The 27,714-nt window shown below is 40.9% G+C and overlaps 1 protein-coding gene across 4 annotated transcripts in view; it reads right to left on the bottom strand.

Moving 5' to 3' along the window:
- LRP4 (LDL receptor related protein 4) overlaps positions 1-27,714 on the bottom strand; it is a 79,793-nt gene that overhangs the window by 44,283 nt on the left and 7,796 nt on the right. Inside the window, exon 1 of one of the 4 annotated variants that reach the window (XM_090140886.1) lies at positions 23,348-23,777. The exons of the other annotated variants lie outside the window; for them this stretch is intronic. The gene's annotated coding sequence lies outside the window, so the exon portion shown is untranslated. Of the gene's footprint in view, positions 1-23,347; positions 23,778-27,714 lie in introns of those variants that run through there. 4 annotated transcript variants of the gene reach the window in all.

The raw sequence follows: 27,714 nt of genomic DNA, 5'->3' as shown, positions 1-27,714 counted from the left end.
CTGCTCCTCCTGCCTCACTGAAGTCGCAGTGTCCAGCCATCTCTGTTTTCACCAAGCTACAGAAATTGCTGGAAGCTGAAGGAGATGTTACAACCCAAGAACCAATACCTTCTTGCATGCACTATCCTGTACCTATGATACCATTAGGTAAACATACTGTGCTTAAATTATGATCTTTGTGAACCTTATTTTTTCAATTTGTGATCTTCAAGTTAACTAACCTAGACTTTATAATGACCTGTTTTATACATCATGATTTACTCTGACCTTACATTTGGATGTTACTTTTCAGAAAGCACAAACACTGCTCACCTTAAAGAAAGATGACTCTTTTTAAATACAGTAACTTACTCCTACCTATAAACAGCCTCAGAGAAGAATCAATCCTGGATGATTAGTGTTTATCCAATAAAGAGAACAGACTGAATGAAGCCTGAGACACCCTGCAAATAACAGGAATTTTCTTAATTATTTCAATGTGGACAGTATTCCACCCTTGGTGTAATGTGATTATTTCCCAGTGCTCAGACTCTATTGACTTTCCTCTCTGTAACAGAAGAGGGCCAGAAAGGAGAAAGATGAGAAGTGTGATTTCTTCAATCACCCCATCAACAAGCGGAAGTAGTGCATTTGGAGTGAGAAGCCTCAACGGAAGACTTACTATTAACACTGAACACTTAATAAACATAGAAAGTGTGAGATGGAAGACTAACCAAGCAGGCATTAGGGTGGAACATAAACCTCCAGTGTCACGTTTCAACTCCAGTTAGTCCGGGGTCCGGGAGCATGACGGAAGTCAGCACTTGCCCTTCAGGCAACTGGACCAGCAATCAAAGCAAAAATATCTTCTTACACTTCTGCATATAATTCCGGAACAGAAACAATCAGGTGAATCTCTGGGCTTAGCCATGACAAACATCTTTCATAAAACTTTTCATTGCACTGAAGTCTTGGACGTTTTAATAAACCCTTTGTATTCAAAAATCATTTCAATTTTCCAAGAGGAAAGAAATGACGTTTTGACATCAAAATGTGTAAAACAATATATAGAAGCTATACAGAGACCATTGCCAGATTCTGAGCCAACATCACTCAACTTTCCATCTCGATAGCTCATACGACCATGACACAAGTTCTTTACGTGGTTACAAGCAACCAAAAATCATCTTCACTGTCTGTAGTTTTGTTCCCTCCAGAAGCGATAGCAGCAGAATCCAGAAACCAAACAATTTTCATAGCAAAATACTAGACAAACAGCCTCTAAATTTTTAAACAGGAAGCCAGTCTAAACACAGACCTCATACTTAACATCTGCCATCACCTTAGTTTTAGTATGCTATGTCTAGTTTCTGAGTCCTTCCAAATATCCTCCATTGTTATGTTTATCTGACACAAAATCTCTTCTGAGGGAAGGCAAAATTTTTACCCCAATCTTTCCCTTACTAAAAACATACTTAGCATCTTTGTAATTTTACATCTAAAGCTGGCAAAACAATTATCTCATGTCCAGCTGAAAAGCAGCAGTAAATAGTCATCCAATTCTTTCTGCAGCATACTTCTTTTTCCTTTTTTCTTTTTTTTTCCCCAACGTTTGCAGGGGTTGGGTTGCTTAAACAAAAGATTCTTGCTCTGTTTTCCTCTTCACCCCCCACTAACTTCTCATTAGGACAGATAATACAATCCATAAAGAAAAATTTAACATACAAAGGTTCATTTTGCTGATGAGGTCATTTGCAATACTCAAGAACTATTATATAACAGCCCTGTATTTGCAACGCAGTCACAGAAATTACAAAGGAAACTTAAATAGGCAGAATAATTACCAAACTGAACTCTGCAGCAAATTCGTAAGTGAGCCTGAAAACTTTCTTCCAAGTCCTCACGGCATGTTTTATTCCAGGAGTAGAGCTGCTTCATCAGTTTTCAGTGAGAACAGTGACAGATGGCAGCTCTTACCTGTTTTGTAGAGAACTCACCTTTCCACAAGCTGTTACTTAAATATGTTCCTGCTCTTCAAGATGCATCACCTCAGTCAGGCCCTGATAACATTCCAGCAATAGCAGGATTTTCTCACAGTCCCATAAAAATGAAGATACCTCAAATGGACAAGGGCCACGAATACTGCATCAAACAACTGCCAAAGATCCTGGCATCTATAGGCAACACCATGCTGCCTTGCCACATGTTCTTTCTTTCCACGTACCAAGAACTGACTGTTTAAGAGACTCCTGCACTCCATGCCACCCTTGAGATGCATCTTTTTCTCTTCATCCTAACTGAGAAATTCTCGTTGCTATTTTTAAAAGCAGTAGTACTAAATTTCCAGCCATCAATTTGCTTGAACCATCACGTAATTCTGTATGTACATACAAAGTAGCAGCACAGCTAACCATGGCTAAGTATCCACTCAATTTTTCTACACCTCAAAGAAAAACACCACCAGCAGGTTTAGAAAATCCTACTTTAGAACTACTGAAATATTTGGCAAGATTTACAGTTGCAGACTGTTCGGTTCAGTTCAGAATCAGAAGCCTTTGAAAGGAACATTCATTCTTTTGGTCCAAGACTGAGCATCACACAGCTCTGGGTTCCTTCACCTCCTGGGACAGAAGTCTAACTCTGCATTTCTCAGAAGACCTTCAGCAGAAAGCAGAGAGATTCCTGAGGAACCTCACTACCACAAGAGATGCAAACAGAACAAACAGATGTCAACACCAGCTTTTATAATTTTAATCCTACCATCCAGAAGTTCCTGGCAGAGGACAGAATGTATAAATGGATATTGGAAAGGTTTGAGAACACAGTACAAATATTTGACAGCAACCTACAGTAAAAATCTGGAGCTGTAAAAGAACTGGAGTATAAATAATGGAATTAAATGGAAAATGAGAAATAAAAAAATGTCCCAACAACGACAGCCATAAGAACGTGAATTTTCTCTCCCAAAAGAAGCACAGAAGGATAACAGAAGTTGTATTTTTGGAAAAAAAAAACAAAACAAAACCAAAAAACTGCATTAATCAGAATATTTACCTTGGCTTCAACATGTGCACTTCAATTCTGATTTCTGTGTTTCAGGAACCCATGAGCATCTAATTGTTCATTTAGGGTTCAAATTAGTGAATTTTGTAGCACAGACTGTATTACCTAGTTCATCTGCTGTTAGAAGGCCTGTATTAGATATGATTTTCACCTCTTTCTCCTCTTCCAAGCCAAGCTTTCTTGCCATCACAAACATTCCTCAATGAGGGAAGACCTACGTTATGTCAGATGGCCTTGAACACAAATTGATACATTTTCTTTCTTCAACCAGCACTTCACTGGGTGTTTCTACAGCAAAACAGTTCAGTTTTCTTTGCTTGCCTATCTTGAAAGAAAATGAGAATTTTGGATTTCTCTCTCTTACCCAAACAGCAGTTTCCACTGAAGGAAAGTACAGTTAATCCAGCTTTAGAAGAGGGATTTGCTGACCATTGTACAAGCCCAGAGCTCTGCTGGCAAACACAGCAAAAGCAACATTACAGCACAGTCTGATGTCAGGAAGGGCACCTCGCACTGATAAAAGCAAACAGAGTTTTTTCTTTTATTACTGCCCTTGTGAAAGTATCTGCAGCAGCTCTGACTGGGTACCTGCAGGGTGTCCAAATATTTGATGCCCGCCTAGAGTAAAAATACCCCTGTGTGCCACTAGGATGAGCAATCCAAAAGTTTCCAAAGCATGAAATGGAACCTTTTCACTTTCTTTGAGGAAAAGCACTATAGTGGTAATTTGTTGTTTGTTTACTTTTTATAAAGGGAACAGGGGATTTTAAGATGTTGCAGCATTTTCCGAAGAAAAGATTCTAATTTAAATTTTCTTTTATTGTGACTGGGTACTGTACATACTTGAGCAGTTCCTAAGAAAAGAGGAAAACTTTTCCAGGCTTAGAGGGAAACCTCAGTCCTGAACCAGCTGGCTCTTAAACATGTAGCTGAACAAAGTTCTGCAAGGAGGCATGCTACCAAGCAAAACCACCCTTCACTTCTCAAATTAAGTTACGCATTTATGCCAGGTAGATCTGAAAAATGTTTCACTGCATACAACCACAAGAAATAAAAAGCATGAAGGAGAGAAATTCCACACTGTATCTGCTTATTACCATCTAAAGAAAATAAGAGAAGCAGCTCAAGTGTGAAATGAGTTAGTGTTTGGTGCAACTGGTGTATGTGAGAGCTTGAGGGAGACGGGCATTTAAGAAATATGGCATGGCTTGGGAGATGTGAGGCCTTTGACTTCACATCCGACTCTCTGAGGTTCAATTCTGATTGCACAGAAGTAAATATTACCAGCCCTTTCAAAAACCTCATCCCGCACTGAGTGAATAGGAAAGTAATTATAGAAACAACTATTGACAGAAAAATACTGAAGGATTTGAAAACAAAAAGATTCAAGGGTCAAGGAGTAATTATTACAGCTCATTCTCCAAAGCCCAGAAAAACATCTTGTAATAAGCATTGTGACCAGAACCAAGATCTCTAGATACTTGTCCTAGTTATATCTGTTGTCTTCTACAACATTCTACGAAATTACTTCTTCATCTCTAAAAATAGGTACACTACTATTACCTCAGTACAGCGTGCTAAAGATTACTGTGTATTCCTAAACACCCAGCATCTTTGAGCAGAAAGAACAGTATTATTGCCATGAAATCCTGTTCACAGAAACTAATTCAAATTGGCTTGGCTACAAGCACACACGGACCAAAAAATCAGCTGAAGAAGCACAAACAAAAGATAATGAGAAATGGCAGCAAGTCAAGCTGTAGGGGGTCGAGATGGCTAGTAGATACCATAGGGATCAGCATTAGACCCAGTTCCATTAAATAACTTCATTAATGATATAGAAGACAGAACAAGTATCATACTAAAGCAGCCTGAAGTGAAACCAAAATAGGAAACATTTTATACAAAAACCACAGAGGACAGAGAAATAATACAGATGAGACATTAGAAGATTAGAATTATGGACAAGAAAAGCCTGGGATGCAGCAATGCCTGCAGAAATCAAGGAGCAATAACAAAAAATGAGCTAACCATGGGTATATGTCATGACACAACATGGCAGCCAAAAATGTACTTTTAGACTGAATAAAGCATCACATCTTGGAGGAAGACGTGTTCATACAAGTTAAAATATCAGTTCCACACACCTCAGGAACAGGTTAACACAGGGAAGCTAAACAAAATACTCTAACTGTGGCAATAAAATGTATAGCAAATGCATTGTTATGGCACATTACTCTCAATACTTCAATCATACTCATTTTATAGCCTGAACTAACACTGCATTTTTTTCCCTGTTCGCTCTCTGGGTCTTCAAATCAGATAAGAGGCAATGACCAGCAATCTCGTGCAATTTTTTTTTAAAATAGGACTTCTATTCCTTTCCCCACCCCTCAAGGAGCCACTCAACTGCCTACAGAAAATATTTCATGCTAGAAAACCCATGAAGTTCCATTACACATGCAGGAACCTTTTAAATACCAAAATGTTACACACTTCAAAATCTCAGCGCAAAGTTTTGGTTCAAAGGCAAGTAAGAATTATTAGGTAGACAACTTCTATTTCCAGACGAATGAGAAACTCCAGGAGGGAAGGCCAGACAGATGAGAGCAATGTCTCAGTGATGTTTTTCTTCTTCTCTTTGGATTCATATGCATCTCTTTCCAGATAGCACTAAAACTGTTCTGTAAGAATATGATAAAACATTTTTACTCTAGTTTTCAATTCTCTTGAATCAAATACAACCATACTGTATGCTTTTACATATTTACCTCCCACTAACTGACAAATGTTCTGCTTCTTTTAATTAAAAGGTTCCCTCAAACATTTGCAGCTGGTGAAGGAGTCAAAAATGCAGGTTTTGTTTTGTGGCTCCAAAGGCCTGCCAACCAGTGAAAATCCAAACGGTTATCCTTTAGAAAGGGCTTCCAGTACTTCAAAAGGTCACAATTCAGTAGTTTCCCTACTACCTCTACTAGAGTGTTCAAAAACATTAAGTACTGGGAACATCCATACTCACTGGCACAGATTCTTGGTAAAATAAAGGAAATAAGGAGCTCCAGTATACTATATCTGACATTCTCCTCATCACATCCAAGGCCCTCACTGGAAGAGATTTGAACTCATGGATCCTTTTATCCAATGTAATTACATTTTTGCTGTAGACTACTTTGTCCTCATATAAATTTGGATCCCAAGGAACACTATGCTTCCCACCTTGTGAAATTACCTTCCTGTCACTATTAAAAGCATCTCTTCAGACTTAACATTTCATTATCTGTAGATTTACCCTCCTAACCATGAAGCATTTCATTCATATTACGTTATGAAGTGCACAGCGATACTTGAAAGATGCCATTAAAAAGTACATATTGCTGATTTTAGCCTGGAGGGGCATTTTCTTATGTTGCTGCAAGCTCCCATGCAACTGTGCATCAGTAGAGAATTACAAAGAAGAAGCCAAGGGACAGACATAAAGTGCTCAGCCACAGGGCTAAATTACTTGTCATGCAGGACCATTTCACTCAAGCACATTGAACAGAAATAAAATATCACTCAGAAACGGACAATACTAAAAGACTGCTGCAGCACAACATAGATCAGAAATATCACCACCTGCTCTAGAACAAGGTGGGAATTTTTAGCTGGATGCCATGGCCTGGGAGGTAGGAACTATGCAAGTCAAACCCTTTCAGAATGCACAAACCTTATACAAACATTTTAAAATACCACCTTAAACCTACATAACGCTTTGCAAGAATTAGTCACCTCAGCATGATGAGACAGATAGCCTTTTTTTTTTTTTTTAAGCCACATACTAATAACCTCTATCCTTTCTTGTCCCATAATGGATATGAGCAACTTACTACTTATTTGTCGTGAATCATACAGTACAGTAGACACGAAGAGTTAGAAAACAAATGCTGGGCCAGCAGAAATGTTAGCAGGAGATCTTCTAGAACCCAGACAACTGTTAAGTGCCAGCTTGAGGGGCAACCTGCTGTGAAACAGAGATAATCCAAAGGAGAAAGGTACTTCTGATGCATTTCATCTACTTGAGCTATACTAGCACATCAGTTCATGAGAAAGAAGTTCAATGAGTAGTCAGGAATCCTTCTTCTACTCTTGTATATCGAAGTTTATGGAGATAAACTATGGCACAGATTACGACTAATGAAGCAGGAGTTTGTTTCCCCAGCTACAGGGCAGAAACATCAGCATTTTAATTTCAACATGCTTTGGAGTTACATTGGCTCGTGTCCCTGCTAGGAAGCTCTCCATGGGGAAATTTCTAGATTTTCTTCTCATTATATATCCTCCTAAAAGCAAAGTTAAAATAAAAAAAATGAGGATAAATGCACAAAACTGCTGTGCTTGCCACAAGGAAAGACAGAATTCTTAACAGAAGGAAACAAGATAAGCATCACCTTTCAAGTTATTCAAAAGTGGCCTGCACTATGCAACACCCAAGATCCTAACCATTGGTTCATCCCCTAAAACTTTAACTGACCAAGACAAAGAAGTATCCTCAGAGGCACAGCCCTGGTCAGATGGGTCCACCAAATCTTACAGAAGACATTCTTACAGACATGACTTCTCCCTGACATCTCCACCACTGTTTGACTTGAAACATCTTGCAAGACCTCTGTGTCAAACACTCCATACTTAAAGTAGCAACTCATTCTCTATGCCCAAATACTTTATACTTTTATCGCCTGTTTATTTATACTTCAGGTGAGCCTAAAAGTCAGTGATGGGGGCAAAAAGGTGTAAGAGACATATGAATACTACTGACATCAGTTGCAGAATACCATAAATGGTCACAAAGGCAAAATCAGTTTTGATTCATATGAATGAGAGGTTATCTAGATGATCCTAAAGGTCCCTTCCAACAAAAACCATTGTATGATTTTATGATTATTTCTAAGATAGCAGGTGATGTATAAATTTGCGGCAACTGTGAAATCCACATCCAAGATGTTAAAATTGCAGGCAAAGCGCACCTGCTCCTCCAGAGGCAACATAACTCTTAAATCAAATGCTGCAACGTTACACAGCCTTCAGAAGGAAGAGTTTTGGAAAACAGGTTATCTGTGAGACCCTGGAAATAGATGCTTTCTTTCACAGCTACAGTCCCTGTTTTGTGATGAAGTGACTTGGAAGAATCAGAACTTCAAAAATTCTGAAGCATTCCTCCTTCATCATATTCATCTCCTCTAGTTTAGGTAGCCTTATTCTTTAGGGCAAACAAACTGTCAGTACAGTTCCAACATTCACTCTGTTTTTGCTCACATTGATACAACATCCTCTTCCAAGGTGAGTGTCTTTGGGATTTCACTAATCGCTCGTGTAGTAGCTGAGAAAGACAGAGCTGTCATCTCACAGTGCAGGATCTAACTCAACCTGATTTGCACTAAAATGTTTTAAAACAAAAACAAATGAAAAAAAATCCAACAGCTAACAAACAGAATCCAAGTTGGATTTCAGTTTCATACAGGAGGACAGCTATATATTGTCTATACTCTTGAAAAAATGGCCTCCCAGTCCTGAAGATGCTACTGAAGAAATAATCATAGGTCACAGCATTAAGAGAAACTGAAATTAATGCTGATTTGCCTTGATCTACTGCCTATAAACTGTACCTGTTGAAGTGCAGCTAAACTGTCTCACAGATGAGGGAAAGAGGGCTAAGAAAACAGAGTGGTCAAAACAGGAGAGATAAGAGGAAGAAAGGAAGAACTGCTGCCATCCCTGCTTGAAAAGCACTCAGAGGCTTCACAGAGCCAAGAAAAACTGAAAGTGACACTTTTGGATCTGAGTTGCAAGGATTAAAAGTCTGATAAGCATACTTAGAGCAGGAAAGATCCTACACAACCATCTACTTGTCACAGATGCTCTACGAAATTGGCTCCTTTCTCTTTAGATTCAGAAGCTTCTTGAGCTTTCAGTTTCCTCTACTGCACGATTTAATCTTTGTTAATTAGCGCATCACTGCTTGTCCAAACCAGTGCTATCCGGATTTACAAAGCATTCATAACCTTGCTCAGAATACATTCAGATGCCATTGTTGGCCTTCAGGGTTCCCTCCTGTGCTGACTCTGTAAATATACTGAATCAGTTTCTTCCACAGGAAATTATTACTCAGCCTCCTTCATCCTTTTGATGCTCCAGGTGGTGGACTAGCTGCAAGGACGTTCTGCCTTTCAGAGCGTGTGCCCAACTTTTCTTGAGATCTAGGAGACATAATATTCCTTTGTTCATCTAATCAGTTCAAGATAAAAGCCAAATTCCTCTGACCTGATCAATCCCAGAACTCACCAGCATGGATATTCATAATTTTATTTCTGGATAAAAGATGTAAGCATTGCAAAGTCCTCCTTTTCAGGGAACCTAATATTTTAACAGTACTTCAGTTGCCCAGGCACGTAGGGTGAGGAGACAACAGGAGGTCTCCCCCTCAAAAGAGCCTATTTTGGCTCTTGTGGGCTGCAGTGAAATTCTTCTCATCATTATGGTATGATAAAGAAAAGGCCAGGTTCCTGGACAAGACGGAGACTGTTCTCTTACAGGGACATTTTAAGGAGTTTATTTTGGTCCCCTTTAAAGAGGCCATCATGTTAGTGGTAGAGCATCCGAGCTTTGTAGCTTTCCAGCTCTTTGCCACACAAGAAACTAGGAAGTCAACCACAATAGCTCGGCTTAGCAGAGGAGTTCTCCAGGGAAGGGGTAGGATATGCAGTGTGGTTTTGTGGCAGTAAGGAGGCAGAAGCTCATTTTTGCAATCCCACATGCAGGAGGACTTCAAAAGCAAAAGCCACAAGATAAACAGAGCTATCTTGGGACAAAGAGAGTTGTTCTGTATTGCTTTTTCTAAAAAAAAATTAAAAAAATAACCCCACACATGATATTATGCTGCCCTCAGAGGATGAACAGAAAAGGGGCAATTATTAGCTGGTCAGACTGAGCTGGAAGAACAGGGTTGGGCCTGGCAAAGAAAGGTACCACACAACCACAGAGACATCACAGCAACTGCAGTGCCTACCAGAGAACTGGATTAACTTAAAAGGAAAAAAAAAAAGCAAAAAAACCAACAAACTTTTACCAGTAACATTTATTTCAATATATATGCATATATATACACACACACACACATATATATATGCACACTTGCACCCAAAAACACAAGCTTAACATAAGTATGTTTTATGGGCTCAGATGGGACGAGCTCTGTCCAATAGAATTGCCAACAGGAAAAACAAGAACTTCAGAGTTGGGGTTACTGCAGGGCAGCTATGCTGCACATCAGCCCCTATTCAGCCCACCCGCATTTGCTTGATTTCCAGGCAGCTCACGAAGCACCGTCCTGCACCTCCCACAGCGCCTGGACTTCACACTCCTTTGCATCATTTACAAAGTGGTCACAAAACTCTTCCTCTGCTTCAGCCAGAGGTCTCAGGTGCTGCCTGTACAAACCCACAGACTCCACAGTTCATTCATATTCGCACTCCAGAAATATTAACCACAACAGTGAAAAAGCACCACGGGATTCTTTATAACCAATCTCATATTGTTGACACTGGGCTTCACCTTCACCTTCAGTGAAATAATGGCAACACTGCTGAGGCAGGAAGATGTGCAGCAAAAGCAAAGCGGCCTTGTTCTGGAACCACACCTTTCTAGGTATTTGTGTAGCCTCCACTACTGCAGTGTCAGAGCACCTGTTTCCACTAATGAACAATTTCAGCACCCCCTGAAGCTGGGAAGTATTATCTTCAATTCAAAAACAGAAATGGAAGCCCAACAGCACAGATCGGTGAGTATTTGTGTGCCCAACTCATTTAAAACCAGCGGAAAATTAGACCTTTAAGCTTCATTACACATCTGGCCAAAGGGATTTAGACCTGAGTCTCAATATTGCAAAGTACTCATACCTCCCACCGCAGGCACTCCTCCTGCTTGGAAACCTGAGCCTTCAGTGACTTCCCAAAGAGATCGTGGCCAAACTGAGAAATTAACACAGATCCTACCCAGTCCCAATCCACTTTTTAAACAGGGCACAACTTGCCCTGCCCAACCTAGGTCCTTACCCCAGAGAGCTCATTAAAACAAACTTGCAGGAAATCAAAGTCACTACTGCACAAATGTGGAAGGATTTACACACGCTGCTTGGGAAGTCAAAATAACACCTCCTGCCCCACTTCACTTGCCTGCTCCCCTAAGTTCCCTGACCCAAATTAACTAAGATCCAAGTTCTGCTTCCCAAAAACAAGGTCAGAGCCAGGCTCCTGAGACCCTCCTGGGGGTCCCAAGTTCCTGTATTAGCCTTACAATTATTAAAAGGCCAACATTAAAGGAAGTCCAGCCCTGAGGCCACTGTTGATCTAATAAACACTGGAATTAGATTTCTTCTCAGTGAAGAGGCTGCCCGCCGGATGGCATAAAGCCAACATTTAAATGCTACTGTTGCTCAGAGCCCTAAATTAGTTTTGGATCTGGGGAGTTTGCCTTGAGCTACAGCCAAAAGAAACATAGGAACTGAAGGGAAATTTGTTAAACGTTAACAGAGCTGCAGGAAAGGACTAGAGCAGGACTAGTAGGTGGTAGGGAGGAAGGAGAGGGAGGTACAAACAAACAGAAGAAACAGAAATAAGAAGCAAGATACGGAAAGACACCAAGAATATTTTTGTGCAGAAGTGACTCCTCCATCCAACCTCCCACTTTTTAGGTCTCGCTTTCTGCTAGATTTTTTTTGCAGTTACGATGGTTCTCATCCATCCTCTTCTCTTCAGACTCAAAATGAAGAATAAGAATGAGGAAAGTGCTATTCTTAACTCCCTGTCTGTGTCAATGCTGTGTTACCATGAAACATAACTCCCAGGTCAGCTGTAAGATATCCACTCCCAGTCTCCAATTGGGATCTCAACAGATTCTATGTTCTGAGGATTGGTACACAGCCACTTGCAGGAACAAGGTGTAAAAGCTCTCTTTTCAGGAAAAGGAAGCAGCAAAAACAGCACAATATTCTAACTGTCCATTCATGTTGCTCTCCATGTTACTGATGTAATGACTTAGCACAATGTCTTTCTTACCTTGTATACCCCATCTAAAACAAGTGTTTACATAGAGAGAGGATATTTCTGTCCTAATGTATTTTTCCTTCTCCTAGTCAGAAGGAGCTGAGCACGAAGACTCCCCCATTTCCAGTTGCTTCCTGTGATGCCCAGCCAGTAGCTTCTGATGGAAGCAACTACAGATGCACGACAAGAAAAAGGAAGATGAGTAACTTCCAACTCAGGAATCTCTTACTGTCTCTACTAAACCTTCTTATTTGGAGAGATGAATTGGAAGATTTTAGATAGGAAAAAGTAATCGCTCGGTCATGTTCCCAAAGGGCCCACAAAGGACCTTTGTTTGCTACCAAACATATCCCTGCTCTTTTCACCTCTCTACTGAAACATTTCCGAGCCAGTGGGCACACACGTGCAGAGTTTGCTGTGGAAAAAGATAAAACGTCTGGAGAGCACATTCATTAGAGTTCTTACATTGCTGTCCTTTACTGTGCCACACTTGAAGCTGAACATTGCTGAGGGGCAAGAGTGTTCCCCCTCCCAAATCTCTTCACACTGCAACACAGAGACCCCTTTCAAAGACTGAAGAGTCTGTTTGAATAAATCATCTGTGCTTCTCAACAGAAGAAGCAAACAACAAACGTGATATTAAAGAAGGAAAATTAACAGAGAGCATTCAACCATGTCCAGACGCTAAATTAGTTGAGCGATAAATAGAACAGTTTAAAGAAAACCAGAACGTAGACTTAGGCCTTTTTCTTCTCATTCATTTGAAATGAAACCAATAAATAATAAAAATAAGCTTTCATTTATAGAAAGGTATCTCATCTCAAAGTGTCTTGAAACTCCATCCTTTCACTGCTGAGATCACATGTCCAAGTTCTCTCTCCACTTTCAATCTCCGTACCAGTACCTGCACTCACCTGAACTACGGCTTTGTTCTCTTACAGATTACAACTTTTTTAAATATATACATCGTAATTCATGTTAGATCCATCACAGGGTAATTCATGTCTCTACCAAATTTGTTTGCAAAAAAATCGCAAGGAGTCTGTGGAACTTTCCAGCTTCCTTTGTGGATTTTCCCTATTGCTGCATGTAGGAATATATAGGTGGGGATGAGGGCTACTAGATTCTGCAAAATTATTAAAATGTAACTAGCAACATTTGAGCAAATCCCTGTACAACCTCTCCATCCTAACACATCCCTAAACCTTAATCTCATTCTTCAGCCACTCGTACTTCATGAGATAGTTTGTTCACAGGTCTCCTGCTGTGCACACAACTTTTTCCCCAAATGACAAATCCTCTCTCTCACAAACCTGTAAACACAGACTGGGCAATGATGACTTTATGAGGCTCATGGGGGAGGGAGGAGCTCACCAAAGGGTTAAGGCCCGGTTATCACATGCTGATAGGCATTATATAGCTTTATGTTTGTACTGTCTATGCAGGTTTCAGACTCTCCCTTTAATCAGGTTCCATTGCAATTAATCAGTAGGCTTCTTTATAAGAAAAATAATAATAATAATAAAAACAGCTAGCACTCTATTCAGCCCAATTCAAACTCTCCGGCCAAATCTCATGACCAGCTGGAATGCCCCTTTCCTAGCCTGCCCAGCAGGATGCCCAAGAATGGCGTGTGAACATTTCTCTCTGCTCCTGCTCCAGCGTTAAAATGAACAATAGACCCTGCCAGTGTCATTCTTCAGCAATTCATCTCTTCCTGTCGCCAGGCTCTTTCGTTCCTTCTTGCCCCTTCCACCTTTTTTGTATGAAAAACAACAGCAGATCGGCAGCAATATAATAAAATAAAATTGTATTTACTTGGGAGATTTGGGGAAAGGGACAAGGAGGTGCTGGAGGAAGAAGAGCGCCCATCCCCCTTCTGCAATGAAGACACAGACCGGGATCGTTCTCAGGCCCCAGCTGACCTGCTCCACTCCATGCCTGCTTTCCCTGCCGCAAGGAGCATCGTGTTTGCCAGGGGGGCTGCAGGGGGGGACAGAGTCCTTTTCTCCTGGAGGATGTTGGAACTGTAATTACAGAGAGGCAGTTTCCGGAGGGAAATTAATATGGATCTCAACTTATGTTCCTTGTGTTTTTCATGGGCAGATCTGCGACCTTCACTCAACTCTCTTGTTCAGCAGGGAATGGGTCAAAGAAGTGAAAGAAACTGCAACTGCCAGTGCTAGGAAAGACTTGGATCTTCTCTTTCTAGAAGAGCAGAAGGAACACGCTATGGGACAACTCCAAGGGAGAAATAAAATTACATACACACACACAGTTCCCTCCAGAATGAGGAATGTGTCAGTGCAAAGAATTAAACTCCAGTGAATACTCCATGAGGAACAAGTTAACCAAAGAGGTAGCAGTAAAGAGCATGCTGAGAGTAGACATACTGCGACGCCCCAACACCAGTGCTCTTTCCCTCCACAGAAGAGAAATGAGGAGTCAGGTGTAGCACAGCTGTTACCAAACCTGGAACATTTTAGTAAATTTACTTTCTCAGATGTTAATTTTAAAAGTTTGCTTCCTGATATACAAAAATTCTCACAGCAGGACTGATCAACAGCCTGGCAAAGATATTACCCTCTATAACATGCTTCAGAAGCAAGTTCAATTGCTACTGATAACACAGTAATTTTGAAATATATAATGGGGGGGAGGGGGGAGAAGCTTTAATGAAAACTCGGAACTAAATCCATCTGCGCAGCCTTTAATAGGCCCTTTTTGCACTATATGACCACCTAACCAATACATTACACCACCCCAGATGAATGCTGAATTACCACCCAGGCCTTCCAATGATATTCATCACTATCATGGTCTGGCTGCCCACGAACATAGACAGCTTCATCTGCCTTTACAACTTACTGCTGCAAATGATTTCATCAGCTCCCTTTTACAAATATCTTCTACCCAAAGAGTGAGCATGCTGAAGTACTGGGTGCTCATAGAACACAACAGAAGGAAAGGAAAGAACCCAGGTGGTACGTAGCACTGTGACAAACCAGTCAGTCACAGGCCTTTTAAGTTTGCAGATTTATTTTATCTACGACAATGGACAGGAAACAGAAAAGAACCTAAAAGATACAAGCTGTTTCGTGGGTGGGCCAGTACATAAGAGTGAGACTTGAAAGCAGGAGAAAGGCAAGAGGTACAAAAAGAGAGCACGAAGAAGCATCTCACACCTGCTACCCAGAACCACTTGCTAAGATTCTTTCATCCCCTTTCTGTCACCTAACAAGCTTCCCTATTTCCATAGTATTTCTCTTCTGTTACTTTTTCCTCCTAAATTCCTCTCAGTCTCTCTTTAGGGAACTCTACGTTATTTTTCACACTGCAACACAGTCTTCAATGCTTCATTATATCACAAAGAAATTGGCTGACTTCTCCTTCTCGTTGCCCGTAGGCCAGCAAGGGAGCGCTCAGCCCAGAAAGCATCAGCTAGATTAAAAGTTCCTCTGCAGCCCTTCGCTTGGAAGAATACCTGAAGAGTTCCTATTCAACACAGCATTTTAGTCTAACTAACTAAAGTTGTTCTCTCTTCCTACAGTCCTTCCCTCACTTGCAGTTGTGATGGGCTAAGGATAGAATGCCTTTACAAATATTGTATTGTGAATGATGTAGAAGAAAGAGGTAGTCAAGTGATGCCAGTAAGGATAAAAACACTTCAAAAAAGTCTCAGTAAGGATAGTTATGCACATTCTTCTAACTCAGGTGGGTATTTGGCACATCCGTTATTTCTTCTAACAAAAAAGGACTCCTATTCTACCCTCATCACCAAATAAGAACCAAAGATGTCCTTTAATTGAAAGTATTTGCAATATCCACACTAAGAACTTTAGTGTCAGTTTTATCATAGCATAGCAGCTTTGCCTTCTCTCAACCCATGTATTCTCCCATATACTGACACAGAATTAAGTCTTCACTTCCTACATTCTGGCAATCACTGGAGACTGGATTCAATTTGGAAATTTTGCTGAGATTTAACTGACTGGAAATGGAAGATGGGCCAGGTCTTGGCCAGGGAGTCCAGACAGTCCAGTTTCCATATAAGCAGACCCTAGCTATGTTCAGATGGAAGCATCTGCAGAACTACGATTTTAGAGCATGAGTATTCCCTGCTCCAGGACAATAATGACACAGTTAAACATCTCTTGCTCAAATTTAAATTCTGACATAATGCATTTAGAACAAAGATGGAGCTTCTGGCATCATTCCCACTCTAACAAAAGCATCCGGCTTAAGAAGACATTTTTGTCTTTAATACACAGCAAATAATGCATGCAACAGATTGTTAATGTAAGAATTCATCCCTGAACTGTAGGCTTGCTGCAAGCCTTGCAGTGATGAAAAGGAATGTTTAAAGAAGCGGCCTGCTTACTTTTTCCTCAACATGCAAAACAAACAAACAAAAAAAAAAAAAACAAACCAAAAAACAACAAAAACAACAGCAAAAACAAAAACAAAAAAACCCCACCACTGCAATACAACAAAAAATGTTCCATGCCATTCATATACCTGTGCTGCAGTTTTTGAGAAAGAAGACAGAAACAGCATGTAGGTAAGAGCTTACCTGACTTTCCCAGGACTACAGTAATGGCCTCAAGGAATTCCCAAGGCCAAAACCTATCAGGCAGTCAAGCTGCAATAACTTGTTTCAAACAGATACCATTTCTCTGATTTCTTCCACAACTGGAGCTGGGACCCAGATCAAATAAACTAGAAATTGAGAGATTATTGCTCTACTACCTGTGAACTAAGTATAATAACATACAAAACAGTTAAGCAGAAATAAGCTATAGAGATACTAAGCACAAGAAAAGACTGCTTTCAGCCTTTGGATGAACCCATTCAGAAGGGGCATGTTGGCTAATGCCTCCAACTAAAAGGAAAACAAAAAAGGAAACTGACATACCCAAACCATTATGTGTTGTTTGCCTATATCTCCCTCCTCCCTCTGAAGCCCCCCAGACCCACTAGTTTTAACATGGATGCAGAATGCTGACAAAAGCTCCCACTAAAACCCTGCACCACAGAAGCTGGAGATAAATCCCCCTCCAGTCATCTCGGTTTCCCGCTCCCTCACACATACACAAACTTTTTCCCCTCTCCCACCTCTCAAATCCATCTCACCCTCCTTCCCTCAAAAGCGATTAAGGAAAAGCTGTAGAAATATTTGCCCAAAGCTGGAGCCCGTTGCTGGGCTCAGCTGTATTGTTGATAGGCATACACACAGCAAACCTGCACTGTGAGGAGCCCTGCGGGACTCCAAGCACTTTGGGGAGGCTTTGTGAGCCCAGCTCCACACGCACCAACCAGACTATTGTGAAAGGGAAACAGAAAAAATGTTACAAACCCCAATGCTTCCCCATTTCCATTTCTCCTGCTCCCCAAGTGCCCCCCTTCCACCCACCGCCACCTTCCCTAACACAAATCAAGCACAGAGGGGGCCGCTCCTAAAGAGATTGAAAAGGTTTCCTCAGCTAGATTTAAGGCAACAAGTCAGAGATGGAAGGAGTCCTTTATCTGCTGGGAAAGCCTCCCACTGCTCCAGAGCTGGGCTGAACGGGGATCCTGGGGGCCAGCTTTCTGAAGGCTGCCATTGATTTGTCACTGGTGATAAGTGAGACCGGGGCCGTTCCCACAATCGCCTGCAGAGGGGACGGCTCTCCCACAATGCACGACGGGGGAGAGAAAACCACGAGAAAACACAGAACCTTGAGGTCAAAAAATCCGGAACAGCTCCTTTCTTTAATGAGCAACAGCAAAAAGAGGCGACTACGTGAGTCCCGGGCAGAGGAGGAGAGAGAATGGCTCAAAGGGCAACACGACCTCTCATGGGCACATGAGCCTTCCCCGGAACTCTTCAGCCTTTGCCTCCGAAGGGCCTCCTGGTGCTAGCACAGTCAGACACTATTCCTTCAAAAACTCCCCAGCCGCTCCTTTGCCAATAGCAGAGGCTTTCAAACCGGCTCTATTTACACAGAGACACTTTTTGCTCAAACAGATGCTGCTGGAAACTCGTTCTTCTGCTTTTTGGGAAGGGAAATCTTTTCTCACAGTGCTACATAAATGAGAGGCTAATGAAGTACTATGTCTAAAAGGTGAATTCCCAAAGCAACAGGAGATCTTATAGGAGCAGCAGAGCTCCCCCAGGGAACATACAAATAGAGCAGCAGCTGCCTGGGCAAGAACAGATGCAGATGGGTGAACTGAAAGAAAGGCAAAGGCGGGGGGGGGAGGAGGAATAACCAACAGGAGAAAAATACGATCGGTAAAAGAAGCAAAGACCCTGGCCTTTCCTAATGTGACTAATTAGGAAGCACTATCAGAACTAGTTCAACTTGCATTCTGAAACGTCCCTCTTGTGCTTTCTGTGTGCTTCCAAACCTCCTCGGTGCCTCAGGACACCTTCCCTTCCTTTCTCAGCCCTCAGCAAAACCTCTCAACCTGCTTCTGCTCTGTCCAGGCAGAGGCCTCGGAACATGGCTAGAGGACCAAGAGATTCAAGTCTCTAGAGGGAGAAGAGCATCATGCCTGCAGCCTCCTTCCAATCCAATCAGACAGGATCCAGCAATCCGGAGGATCTTATCTGGCAAGATATTACCCCAGGATAGTTGTGCCCAGAACCAGAAGCATCAGTTTATAATTCAGCACATTAAAATAAATGGAAATTGCCAGGCTGTAAACTGTGACATTCAGCAATATTTTACCTTGCCTTCGGCCATTCAGAGGCACAGGGCAGACCACTGGGAATGGTCGTTAGTTCAGATACCCTAATTAAATTTGCTCTCATACAAAAGAACACAGCCTCCATGGATCTTTAAGCAGGAGATGAGCAGAATATCAGAATCCTAACAGATAAAATCCAGTCCAAAAATTTCACAGGTATAAACAAACAAAAAACAACCACCACCACCACCACGAAACTTTAATCCCTATTTCAAAACCATCCAGCAGCCTGTACCAAGCAGCCACATCCTAAACCAGCCAAAGCTTTTGAGCAGTCTTGACATGCAACCCAATTACAGCCCACTGAACACTTCTGCCTCCTAATGAGCAAGGACTGAATGATCTCTCCAGCTTGGTGAACTAACTCCTTGGACCACAGCCACTGCTTGGAAACTTCAACGCAGGCATATTTCCAGCAAGATTCCAACATGCACACCTGAATAATCTCGATAGCTGCATAAGAAGCAGAACTAACACAGCCAGTTTCAAATGGATCCATCTCTAATAGTCAATTTTGGTACGTCTCTTGCCAAATGCAGGGAGTGGATGCTTTGATGTCTAACAAAATGCAAATTAACAACGAATCTTCACCTACAGCCCAGTCACTTACATGGTGCCTCCCCTTTATTGTGTTACCTATTTTCACGAATCCTACTCTCTGGGACCAGTTTTTTGGAGTGAGAAGGTATGCACACACATCGAAATAGCCATTGCTACCATACAAAATCAGGCTGAAGATGCCTGCAGATTTTTCTCATGAGAAGAGCCAGGACTAACAATATAATTAAGGATTTCTTTTCATATTATTTCCTGGACTAAGCTCCAAGACCTGAGGAGCACATTTAAATAAAAGAGAAAAAAAAGAAGAAAAAAAAAAAAGAAAAAAAAATCCTCATAAAGCTCACAATTCATTTCAGTAGATATGCCATTCAGCCCTGGAAGAAGAACTTTTGGCATTAAAAAAAAAAGACAAAAAAGACTTACAACCTCTTATGTCTATAGAGTCAAAGTTCACCTTACATGCAAGCATACTGCCTTACACTAGAATCATCATCCCAGGGCCAAAAACCACAACAAGAAACTGTGTCATTTTCTGTTCTTACAGATGCATTTACTGTAATGACTTGAGAGCCATTTTCCTTCTCTCATTCCACTGTATTTTTGGGAGACAAATCAAGTTGAATCAAGCTTTTGAGGCAATTTGTGGTCACTGCAAGAAGTGACGTTATCCAGCCAAGTATAGCATACTTTTTCTGATCAAAGAATGACCCAAGCCTCTCAGTATTATAAATGCTACCTTAAATGACTGGATGGCAGCAGAGATGCTGCGGAACACAGGGTAACTGTCCTAGTTACTTCCATTTGTAGCCAATCTTTATTTCCAGTAATTACAAACTACCTTGAGAAGTTCCTGTTTTTCTTTTTTCCAGTCGGACAGACAACTTTCCTGCCTTTCCTAACTGGAAGAATTATGTAGTAATCTATTTTAATGCTTATGCAGTTAAGTGAATTTTTTTCAGTCACAAAAATGTGGATTTCTGCAGTGGAGGCCAAAAGGCCTCAGTGTGTGACTGATACCTTGACTGAATTTGCTAAGGATTCCTGGTACCATGCACTCACATTCCAAATCCCTGTGAGAACACACAATATTTATTGCTGCATATCTTTTTCTAAGTAAGAACATCTAGCACATTTGGACCTTCAGCCAACAAGTCTCGATGAGTCAAGATCATATCTGCTACATCCCAGCCACAGTATGCCGCTAAGCTACGCAGCATGAAGGTCATGATAGCATAAACCTCAGCTTGGGACAGAGGCTGAGCTCAGTCAGCTTTCTGAATTCCTGGTTCCTTATCCTGAGGTTGAATGTAGTCAATTTCAGATTCTGAGAAGAGTGCTAAGAGGTTTGCTCTCCTTCCTTTTTTTTTTTTTTTTTTTTGCATGCTATCAAGCAGTGGAATTACCAACTGACACAGCACTCTGGCAGTTATTCTCACGTCCCTCCTTAAAACTGCAGAAACACTTGGCAAACTGAGATACAGACTAGATGATTTAGGTATCAAGTCCTCAACAGAGCACGACTGTTTTCCATGGGGAAGATACAATCTTCTGCCCTTCATGCTATAACCTAGTTTCTTGATTTCTTTGCCAGATATCCTCCCAAAACAAACCTTGTAAGCAAAGGACAGAAAGCAGCCTTAGTTTGACTATACTGAAGCAATAAAACAGCTTGTAGGTCCTCCTGAAACAAACTGAAATTTGCATAAAATGAGAAATAAACTTCAAGGCTGTGGTTTCTTGTTTATCAGTTGTGGTAGCTTAAAGAGCTGCCAGCCCTCCAGCCAATGCCCCTCCATGAGCTGGCACAGTTCTTTATACAGCCTGATAAAAAATAGATCAGGGAAAGTTTGGTCTAATGCAAGATGAGCAGGGGAAAATTGGAAAAGTCTTCCAAAATCCAAAATCCAGTTTGATTTCTCCCTCTTCTTCACCGCTTATGGAATCACAGTACCAGAGCTGAACTGACAGGAGAGCTGGGGTCATTTCCTGTTTATGATTTTACAGACATGTTTACTGCAGAGTCTCAGAAGTTATTTTCCTCTTATGATCTGTTTACCAAGTGTTTGTGCATTTAGAAGTAAGGTATGCATGTTGCTGTGCTGAAAAGTCTTATGAAAAGGAATAAATATGGTGAATTAGATCATCCTGCACTTGAGTATTGTAAATGTTTAAAAACTTTAACTGTCTTATTAGGGAAAAAGCCACTGATTTCAGTATGCAGATAAAAGAAGCTCTTAAGCAACCAGTTACCATGGTTTGGTTCTTTAGTCTTGCAAGAAGAAATGTTGCTGTCTACAGAAATCAAACTATATCCTCAGAGGAAAGAAAAAGTCCTAATCAGTAACACACCTGGTCTAATAATCACAGCAAGACATTAAGACATTATCTGCAAAGAGGGTGCTCTCAAGTAAAATTCTGTACAGATGACAGTCAAGGCTTATTGGAAACAACATTTAAGCTACTGGGAATATGGCCACCACAGCCAACTATGTATTTTCAGAATTCTACCCAGCAATTTAGCCTCCTTCTACAGAGCAGCGAAAAGAATTACTAAAAATTATTATTTGGCATTGGCTGCAGCTAAACTATTCCAAGTCAGAAATCCACGGTGCAACACTTGGATTCCTAACCAAGTCCAAGTTATGCTTCTGTTCTCATATTTCTTGACCTTTGTGGATACATGGTTTAATACCCATTTGCAATCCACTCAAACAGTTACAAGTCAGGACAGCAAAAAGACTAGAAGAGTCAGAGAGGATGAAAAGATTTTTGGAAGCTAGTTCAGATACGATTCCCTTCATTAGACCAATGTCAATCATGTATTGAACACACGCAGAAAACAGGAACACATGCTACCTAGGACAAAAAACAGCAGCTAGACACTTTTAGAGGGGCATTACATCTGAAAATAATTTTCATTCTTCCTGTACCAGACCCCACACATACCAAATGAGTTCATTCAGTTCTGATAATGCAGTATGCAGCATGTCAAAGGAGTAATAAAGAATAGGAGAAACACAGTTTCAATGGAAATATATTCCGAGGATGGAGAAGACTAGAAGCAAGAAGTATCAATAAACAGACTAACGGGTAAAAATACTGAAAAATATATTATTTAGTATTATATTGACCTTCTCCTTGTTATTTGATACATCTGTCAGTTTATTACATTCAAAAATTAAGGACTCTTCAGAGCAAGGACTGCCCTTATTGTACGCACACACATTGCATATAACAATGCAAAGCTCTGATTTCCATCAGAGTGGATCTTTACGTGATCCAATTGACAACTCATGTGTGACATCCAGCCCACACAGATCTTCCCCTTCAGCCTGCCACTGATTCATTCAGGGAGAAGAGAAATTGCTGTTTAGGCAGCTTTTCTTTCCAAACAGTTATCTGTGTATTCCTTTCACCAACCAAACACTTACAGTCATCACTGACTTTTCTACATCACCTCAGGAGAGAGGTGGTGTTGCCTCCTTGTGCATGCATGTCCAGACCAGGCTACATACAGCATGACCACATCAGTGAAGGGGTGGGAAGAACAAAACATGAATCCAAATTCTGCAACTATGTGTCAAAACCTAATTCTTCACTATGGATCAGTCATTTAAGAGGCCAGGTTGAAGAAGAAGAGTCAAGGACTTAACAAGGGGATAAAGCTTTTCATATTTATGAACAACTTCTCTGGCAACAATTCAGAACATAAGCCTGTGTTCACCCGAGTAAAATAATATAGAAGGTATTTGCTTCCAGTTGTTTCCACCACAAAAGGCATTGCTAATTAACATACTACACCAGTGCTGACATCTATAAGTTGATCTTTCACTACATCTTGACACTAATACAGCATTAAATCATTATATATGTAATAAAGAGGTCTATGTTTTTATACAAGCCACAGAAAGTGAATCATGGGCCTGAATTCTCACCTCCTGTTGTTCCCAGGGCTAGTCCTTCCAAACGTCATTTAAGACAAAGTAGCAGCAAGACATTGCCAAATGAAAAAAATAGGTTGGCCTTGTCTCTCTCCATTCCTCAATGAAGTCCATACTCGCCAGCAACATACAATCTGTGGTATCGCTGGTTTCACTGTTTGGCAGGTTACTTGTTGATAAATCAATAAGCAGATCCAGCAGACATACACAAGCAAACCTATCAAATGGACAAGAAAAGTGAGACTGCTTTTGTGGGGTAACCCGCAGTTATGCTAGGTTAGGAGTAATGTGAAACCACAGCCCATGCATCAAGGAAGACATGTAGCTATGAGTCAAATTGCATGTATTCGAGGCAGATAACAATCCTCAACAATGACAACATCCTAGCACCACCAACACAATTTTTCCTCCTTCACCAAGAGAGGTATTGGGTTTATGGAGGGCAAGAGGCAGCAGGAAAAAAAAAGCCTTCTCATTTTGATATCCTAAAATATGGGCTTTTAATTACTCTCAAACTGTATTTTGAACACAATGTTTCCTATAAAGTTAGATTATACTCAACCTGACTCCAAAGCAACAAAGCAGCCTTAGAAATGTAACTGCAAGTGACTTCCAGTGTAACCTGAAGCAAGCCACTGCATTTGCTTCAAGCAAGTCACTGTCCAGCCTATTGTTTCAGGACATCAAAAATGCAATTTGTACTTCAGAAGTAATTTCTTGTAGTGCCTCTAGACGCGGATCTGCAGGAAGACAGTGGGTGATAATTAGGGACAGTTGGAAATATTGTTTATTTCCTACTAGAGAAGCCAGTAGTTCAGGCCTCCAAGGATAAATGAGATTTCTTAATCAAATAGAAAACACTTCATTTTCAAATATCAATCATGTAACAGAGAACCATAGAAAGCAAAGAGCCAATTCACAATGCAACAAGAAAACAAAATTACTAAGGATTTTAGAGGAGTTCTCATCAAAATCTGCACTTACAAAGACTCTCGTGTTGCATCAGAACTTGTGTCACATCTCACCACAGTCAATTCAAAGACACTTTCATTGGCAAAACAAGCTCTGCAAGTGTTACCCACATGTAAGAGACAGCGTGTCTCAGTTTCTCCCAGAAGTGGATTCAACACATGAAGCATTTTTGTTCACATAGATTTCAAGAGAGAAGGCCATATCACATGGAATCCAGTGACAGACATGAAAATATTCTAAGGAATAATGTTCCTTTTCCGGTAAGGTAAAGTGCTTTCTTGTTCTCTCCAATCCTCTTCGTATTTTACTCACAAGATTTGAAGATTTCCTTCTCACTGTCTCCTTTCACTTCTCTTTCCCAGACATTTGCAGTTTTACTTACAGAGCTATCCTTGTATCCAACTCAAAGTTGCACATGCCAGTTCAGTATTTGGTAAAAGCTTGACTTAGTTTTGCACATTTCATTTATTACTATCTGCCAGTACAATAACTAACCTTAGCTGGCTTCCAGGTTTATACATTTTATATTTGTTAGTTTCTCAAGCAGAAGGATTTTGGATTAAGTTATTCACTTCATCAGCCTCAAAAGGAGTGCCAAATCCCAGATGCAAAGTTTTCATAGGAATGGACAGCATTTTCATTTCATTTCGGTCTATGGTTTCTAGTACTTTTATGAAGCTTTTAGGTGGCTTTTGCTGTTTGGCTGAGAGAGCTGCAAAAACAAGTTGGTTTTTTTTTTTATGGAAACACCAACAATGGAAATCCTCCCAGTTCTACTTGACAGCCACCACTATACAGATTTCATAAATGTAGATGTACCACGTCTTTTCAGATCTGAAAATCAAGAAATTAACTTCCATTTGGTTACAGTGTAACAACATACAGAGTCCTGGAGTTCATTCTTGTAGAAGTTGAGTTTAATTTGCTACCAAATAGTATAGCAGGAAAATCCACGTATTGTATTTACAAACATCATCATTTAAGTAGTTCAAATGTGTCTTTACTTGCTAGGACCACCAAGTAACCAGCATCACCACACTGCCACAGAACTTCTGCATGCAAGGCTGGATAGTGCAGGACCTTGCTGCAAGCCCAGATCAGCCCAGCCCTAGGCTAGAAAAGAAAAATTCTCCCAGTTACAGTCCTTTCCCTCCCGTGACCCTCTCCTCATTCCACTTATCCCTAAAGGGAACAGTGCCCAATAGCATATACCTTGAAGACTTTGGTACAAGACTGCAAAGTCAGAAAAGCTGGCTCCCAAGGCATATCTGGTCTTCTGTGGCACAATTCTGATGGCCCTCTTTTCTCACAACACATTAACAGGCAGTTTTAGCACCCCAGCCACATTTATTTTAAGACCTTGAAATACAGGATGAAAACCATGCTGTTACAACATCGTTCAAGAAAAAGACCAAAACAACCCAGATAACGCATCACACCTTCCTGAGATTAACCTGCAGGACCAATGCACTGCAGTACATTAGCTAACAAATTTAGGTGTTTTGGCAGCTGTCCCAGTCACTTAATCAGAAGATTGAGCTCAGAGGCTGTTTTGCCTGAGTGAGTAAGTCAAGATGTACACACCAAAGATGCCATCTCTGCCTCACTCCCTTCCTTGCTCGGAGGCTTCTCTCTGACTATTGTTTACTTTTATCCTACAACTGATGGATGGTACATAGGTTGAATTCACCCCATATTTCCCATTAGTTCCATACTGCAAGCACATTAGATTTGTGTGCCTAATTAAGCTAAACAGTGTCTTTCTTTTAAGTGTTAAAATTAGGCAAGTACCTGCCACTCCTCTTCCCTGCCAGTTCACTCAAAAATACCCGCAGCACAGAAAGTGGTCATGGGTCATTTTTCAAAAACTCATCATCTGATTCTGGAGGAGGGAGAGAAGCTAAACATTACTCAAGACTTTGCTTCTCCAGCAGAACAACCAACAAAATTTACTACACAATGTCATAGGAATTACTTATTTTGGGACATTCCTTTTCTGTTTCAGTTTTCTAAAGAGCTGTGGGTAAAGAACAGACCATAACAAGTAAGAACGAAACTTGGAAAAAAAAATCTACAGATGATGACTGAAAAACTTAATTCTTGTTCTGTCCTGGAACTTGCATGGAGAGCAATAAAAGGTTACAGCTTCTCATCTCTGACTTCACAGAAGGCAGGTCACAAACAAGAGAAATGTCAGAGAAACAATGAGTTTCTCTTGTGAGTAGGCGAGTAATTTCAAGGCAGAGAATTTGCAGTGGAAAATTGTAGAAGGCAGGTATCAACAAGGTTTTTCTTCCCTGTTCAGGGGAGAAGCCTTTGAGTACTTGTAGCATAGAAATTAACAGATCCGATAAAGATGCAGAAACAGCACAACTGCCCTTCCAGAGGAGCTGAGGCACAGGTAGAGCATCCACCTGCTCCACAGATAAAAGAACTCTGGGCCTGGGGGAAAAAGAAAAAAAAAAAGAGAAAAGCCTAAAAACCTTTGTTTAAGATACTGCTGACTACTTTCTTACACTAAAATGCAGTGATCAAAAGCTGACATTGGGTGTCGATTCATGGGCAATGACTGTTCAAATTGGGACAGCTGATGAGGTTACCACCCTCCTCTCAGTAGAGACATCTTAACCAACCATGAATCAGCTGGTTGTGAATCAACACTGGCTTGCAGCTGTTGCTCACTGACAAGTATAGGACAGAAGTGGGACCCAAGGGCAGTCCTTCTTAAAGCCTAGTAATGATAGTAAAAGCTAGTAACCTCACCAACCAGAACAAGTTAGCCCTTCCTTGTTTCCATATGAATGCCCAGGAAAGAAGTATTTTCACCAGTGTAACACTGCATGAATACAATTGTCAGTGCAAACTGTATTAAACCTACATCTGTTCGCGGGACAACTACTCATCAAGAGACTTGACCCCATCGCCTACTTACCTTTTCTCACATTACACTAAGAGTTAGACATGGGCTATTTGAGGATTTGTGACATAAATGTGAGTCCACTAGCATTCCTCTGTGTCTCTCGGCATCCTTTCATGCTTCTTCACTGTTAAACATTCAGAATGGCAACCTCCCATCTGTTTCCCTTTCCCATGCCACAAAGTCTACAGTATTCTCTCAAAGCCAGACCCATTATGTTTTTCCTCATGCTAATAGGCACTATGCTGATCAAGGCCCTTTTCAAAAGGCAGCACAAATTAGGGGCATATCCTCAAGCTGTAAGAAACACCTCAGGCTTTTCAAGAGTAACAGGCCCAAAAATCATAGTGAGAAGAAAAAAAATATCTGGGGTTGTAGGAAAAAAAAAAAACAAACACTTCCTAATGTTATGCTCAGGATCTTTGGACAGAAACTGCAGACAATAATCCTGAGTTCCCATTTTCCTCCTCTG

The sequence above is a fragment of the Phasianus colchicus genome, chromosome 5, assembly GCF_987193195.1.
Source record: "Phasianus colchicus chromosome 5, bPhaCol1.hap1.1, whole genome shotgun sequence".
Classification (NCBI taxonomy): Eukaryota; Metazoa; Chordata; class Aves; order Galliformes; family Phasianidae; genus Phasianus; species Phasianus colchicus.
This window is presented reverse-complemented; position numbering and strand designations above follow the sequence as displayed.